A 5,905-nucleotide genomic window follows, 5' to 3' on the forward strand; every position below is an offset into this window, starting at 1 on the left:
GCCGCGCCGGGCCCCGCCGCCTTTGTAATGCAAGGCCGGCTCGGAAATGAGCTGCCCCCTCCCCAAAAAGGGCCTCCACGCAGTGGTCCCAGCCCCACGCCCCGGGTTGGGGGTCCTGCGAGGCGAGGCTGGGCTGCCGGCGATGAACGTAGATAGATAGGGCTGGCACCAGAGCTTAATGGCTTTATGGGCTGGGGAGGTGGACAGGAGAAAAGCTTCAAAGGCTCCTCTCTTCCAAACACCCCCTCTCCCTTCCCCACTCGACCCAGCGGGAACCTCAAAGGCAGGTGTGATCCGGCATCTCCTTAAGTCCTTTCTTGCCCCAGACACCAGCAGAAACCAAAAGTGGGCATCCCGGGCCCATGAGGGTACTGGTAACAAACGCTCCTCACACCCTGCCTCCCCCACGCTGCAGGGAAACAGCCACCTTGTTCCACCATCCACACCACCACACCTCCATCTCTACATGGTCTCCCACCGCCCGACACGTCCTACCCCATGTCCTACCCCATGCCATCACCGTCCCCACCTCCCCACAACAGACAAGTGCTCCAAGCTCCTTTCCCACACAGCGTTCTCCTCAAGCCTGGCATCCCACCAACCGTCCTACCCCATGCCATCACCATCCCCACAACGGACAAGTGCTCCCAGCTCCTTTCCCACACAGCGTTCTCCTCAAGCCTGGTGTCCCACCAACTGTCCTACCCCATGCCATCACCATCCCCACAACGGACAAGTGCTCCCAGCTCCTTTCCCACACAACGTTCTCCTCAAGCCTGGCGTCCCACCAACCGTCCTGCCCCGGCGGTGGTGGCTCCCCACACACAGGCTGACCGTGTGGGTCTCCTCCAGCAGGTCGTGGCCACGGCGTACGTGGTCCGAGACCCGCCAAGTCCCCAACCTTTCGCTCTGCCTCAGTGCCTGAGACGTGAATCACCGGGCTCAGCAGCTCAGAGCCCTGAGGTATATTTTTTATGGAATTCCTCACGCCCGCCACGGTGGACTTGCTGTGTTTGTTTGCAGCACGCTTCGCTTCCTCTCCCATCCAGATGTGCTGTACCTGCAGCTGGTGGCCCATCTCACCTGGCAGGCAGATGTGGGGCTGCGAGTGCCAGAATTAGCCTCAGGACAAAAAAAGCCTTGTGTGACCTCGTCGGGAGGGGAGTTTTACTGCTCGGGCACAGCAGGATCCACATCTGAAGAAAACAGGGTGACTTTATTCACATCTTCTATATCCTCCCTTTCCCTCCTCCCACAGGCCCGAGCGTGACGGAGGGATGGCGAGGTGTATGTGTGTGTAGCCACGCATACATGTTTTGGGTCTGTTTCTATAGGGAATAGACAGAATGGAAAGTTTATCTCCAGGAGTCTGGGGAGGAAGGAAGTTGTGTATGGATGAATGGCTTTTCCATGACAAACAATGAGTCTGCACAGACATGGTGTGATGTCACCTAAAGAATTTCCAAGCCGGCCTCAGATACAGAAAACCTTCTCGCTGGCAGAGAAGAGAGCGTCCCACCTTTCCATCTCACCACAGCCAGAAAGAAGAACTAGGGCAGGGAAAAAAAAAAAAACCAAAAACCACCCTTGCTGTCTCACCCAAGGCATGTGCCATGTAAATAGATGACATGATGGGAAAGGTGTATCTCCAAGCTTCGCCCTCACCAAGTCTCCTCACGGACTCTGAGAAAGGAGTAAACCATGGCAAGCCGCCCCAGTGCCTCTCCCAGCCAGGAATGTGAGACGGCACCAGCCGATGAGGCACTTCCACAAACACGGGTGATGTCAATGTCCGTGTCCCTGGGAGCTTCTCCGGGCGCATGTGCGGAGCCGCAGCGCTCCATGGGGCAACAAGGATGAACCACCACGCGGCCCTGGGCTGGTGGTCCACCTCCAGCACTGCAGCATTGTGGAAATTACAGAATCGCAGAATCTTCTAGGTTGGAAGGGACCTCAAAGATCATCTTGTCCAACCGTCAACCTAACTGACAAAAATAGACACCCACACAACAAACAAGGAGCATCATCACTAAACCATACCTCCCAGCACTACATCAACCTGTCTTTTGAACACCTCCAGGGATGGTGCCTCAACCACCTCCCTGGGCAGCCCATTCCAATGCCTGATAACCCTTTCAGGGAAGAAAATTTTCCTAATATCCAGCCTGAACCTCCCCTGACACAACTTGAGGCCATTTCCTCTCGTCCTGTCGCCTGTGACTTGAGAGAAGAGACCGACCCCCACCTCTCTACACCCTCCTTTCAGGTAGCTATAGAGAGCAATAAGGTCTCCCCTCAGCCTCCTCTTCTCCAGGCTGGATAACCCAGCTCCCTCAGCCTCTCCTCATAAGACTTATTCTCCAGACCCCTCACCATCTTTGTTGCCCTTCTCTGGACCCGCTCCAGCACCTCAATGTCTTTTTTTGTGGGAAGGGGCCCAAAACTGGACACAGTACTCGAGGTGGGGCCTCACCAGTGCCCAGTACAGGGGGACAATCACCTCTCTGGCCCTACTCGCCATGCTGTTCCTGATACAGGCCAGGATGCTGTTGGCTTTAAACCTTTCCAGATGGTAAAGTCTGGGAGATGGTCACACGAAACTTTGTCCGGGAGCACACAGCATTAATTAAACACCTCATTTTGAGTACTAATATTCAAAGGCAGCTGATGATTAACAACAGCAAAGTGTTGAGAATACTGCTAGTAGCGATTCGACCTCCGAAAAGCACCAGCGAGGCAATGATCTTATTTTGAAACATGAGACACAAAAATTGCCGTACGGGATAAGATCGCTTATCCAGCCAACTTAATATCCTGTCAAAGGCAGCAAATTAAGGAGATGCTTCAGCAGGAGATGTCTGAAACTCTGAATTCTACCTGAATTCTGCTGCTGGTGAGAGCGACTGTCATTGAGTCAAGATGTGAATTATAGAAGCAACTCCTTTTTAATGTGCTGGAAATAATTTCGTCACTGGCTGTGTTTATGACTTCAGATAAAGTGGTAATAGCAGGTGAGGTGCTCTTGGAGGGATTTAGCCTCAGCCAACAACTTCCAGACCAAAGTGGTCCAAAGAATACTGTCTATCCCCCTTTCTTCTGCCTGTTTCTACTTGCCACCAAAATCTTGAAAGCGAGCTTTGGATTTTGTAAATAAAAAACTTGGGTTATTTTTTTTTAAGCCCGAACAGCTTTGGCAAGGTTGTTTGCCAAAGCAGGGCTGAGTGGGAGAAGTCAGTGAAATTTTGTGAGCATGAGAGGTGGGGTGAAGCAGGAGGGCTGGGATGAATGGAGAGGTCAGGTAAGAGACGGGAGTAAGGAGCTTCTGGCAGGTAATCCTAAATGACTGGAATGACTTACTGGGATGCCAGGAGAGTCATCGGGATTTGGGTGGCTCAAGGGAAGGAGGCTAAGAGTGACCAAGACTTTGGGACAGCTCCATACGACTGACATGAAGGGGTCACTAACGGATATAAGGGAGGTCTGGGAGAAAGCCGGTCTCATCCACTCTTCCATTTCCTGGCTAACCCCGTCTCAAATCAGGAGAGCCCAACCTCACTTCAGGCGGACCACCCCTCCTGGCCACCACCTTTGTCCACTCCCCACCACCCAAGTGCCTCTCACTTTCTTCCCAAAAGAGGAGACTGAGGGGAGAACTTATTGCTCTCTACAAAGGAGGGTGTAGAGAGGTGGGGGTCAGTCTCTTCTCCCAAGTCACAGGCAATAGGACAAGAGGAAATAGCTTCAACTTACATCGGGTTAGTTTCAGGCTGGATATTAGGAAGAATTTCTTCCCTGAAAGGGTTATCAGGCACTGGAATGGGCTGCCCAGGGAGGTGGTTGAGGCACCATCCCTGGAGATATTCAAAAGAAGAATTGACATGGTGTTTGGGAATATGGTTTAGTGTTGGTGTGTGTTTTGTTTGGTTGGGTGTTTTTTGTGTGTTTGTTTTTTTTTTAATGGTTGGACTAGATGATCTTAAAGGTCCCTTCCAACCTAGACAATTCTGTGATTCTGTGATTCTGTTCCCAAAGTCATGGTGAAGCAGCTGGAGAGCTATCACCGCTTTCCCCATACCGTCCCTGCCGCGTTTGCTGGAGGGAAGCTGCAAGACTCCAAGAAAGAAGGGAAGGTCATGTCCATGAGATCATTCCCAAAGATTTGGCAGACCGTGAAAAAAAGTTGAACCCTGGTTGGATGACAGCCCTGATAAATTAGAGAAGGAGTTACTCATGCAAACTCCTTGTCCTACCCTTATTGTATTCCAAAAATTTGGGATGTCCCCAAGTGTGATACAGATCTTTATGAAGTGCTATAAGGAGTGCTGAAAGAATACGTAAGTCTCTTTCCACATAACTTCAATGATCCTCTTTTCTGCATCTTGTCCAGTTTCTCCCAGACTGGGGAGAACTGGAAAACATTATTGGTCAAGAGCTTCTTTCAAGTTCCTGTTTATTCTTGCAACTTGACTGTGGTTCAATGCTTGTTTTTAATGGCCTCACCATGTCCAGTGCATGCAGAAACATTTATTGCTCTCTCTGACATAAGACGCTTACTCAAGATGGGAAAAATATTCACTGAAGTAGAGTCTCCTCTACTTAAGGAGCCAGCAGAGATGCATTAACCCGGGAAGGAGGGCTTACATGTGCTGCTCAAAAGAGAATTCCTGCCCTCTGGTTCTGTCCCATGGACCTGCTGGTTGATGGCACCAAGAGATGTATCATAACGTCCTGCTATACATCTGCTTCTGGCAGCCAGGCTTGGTTTTAACCACAGTTCTTACTGAGACTTTAGGAATCTCATCAAAGTCACATACCTGCCTATTCACCTGAACCGGTTTTAGAGGGAGTATAGATTAAAAAAAAAAAAAAAAAGAAATCCCTGGAAGCTAAATTGCAGCCCTCAAACAGAAATCTAAATCATTTTTTACCCCACTTTCCCCCTCCCACCTCATTTGGTGCTGTGCTGCTCCCCTGCTGCCGACCTGTCCCTTTCTCAGCACCATGCCACCTTGTTGCTGTACTGGTGTCAATCTTTCCCCATCTAAATGTATTTTTTTTATTTGTATTGTGATTATTACTTAAGCAGTGACCTCCATGGGTCCAGATCCATCTGGGGTGTTACAGAAGGTGTAATAAAACCTTCTCAAAGTATCCCAGCACCTGAGCCCTCCGTGACCACCTCTTTTGTCTTGACATTGCCTTGCCTCGTTGCATTGTTACGCGCTGTCTGTCTCCGCTGGAAGGGCAGATTATTCCTGCCTATGTCCTTCTTTGTTTCTTTTGGTACTTATACACTCGGTTTTATCTCCTGACGTGCTCATGCGCTACCTTTTTCTGCATCTCATCACCTGTCACCCCTGCTGACAGATCCAGATTTCCTTTCAGCACTACCTTGCTCTTTCATTTTTCCATGACTCCCCCGGCCAATGACACCCAGTCTCACTGTCACCAGGGCATGTAGTGCAGCAAATGCCAAGATATACCTGCCAGTCTCAGCAGACCCAGTGACAGCTTTCCCCAAAGTGCCTCGCCAAGGAGAGCAAGAGTGGAGGAAGGCTGCAAGTATTAGACAACAAGAGAGGCCAGATACTAAATATTTTCACCATTTAAAACCAGAATATGCAAAAAAGATAGTGATTCAAAGAATAAAACAGCTTCTCATTAGCGGAAGATACAGAATATATGTAAATCCATAGGAACATTGTCATTTATGCCACAATATTTCACACGACAGGCAACAAGCTCACCTGGAGTAAGACCATCTCACCATTACAAAAAAAAAAGAAGCAGCAGACTCCAAGGATAAACCTGGACATGACCCTCCTCCTTCTCAAGGTGACTCAATGGTAGTTGTACTCATACAGTAGATTAAATCCCAGTGTTGTGCCTACCTGGTCCACTGAGA

The sequence above is a fragment of the Calidris pugnax genome, unplaced genomic scaffold (assembly GCF_001431845.1).
Source record: "Calidris pugnax isolate Ruff unplaced genomic scaffold, ASM143184v1 scaffold1, whole genome shotgun sequence".
In the NCBI taxonomy this organism is placed as follows: Eukaryota; Metazoa; Chordata; class Aves; order Charadriiformes; family Scolopacidae; genus Calidris; species Calidris pugnax.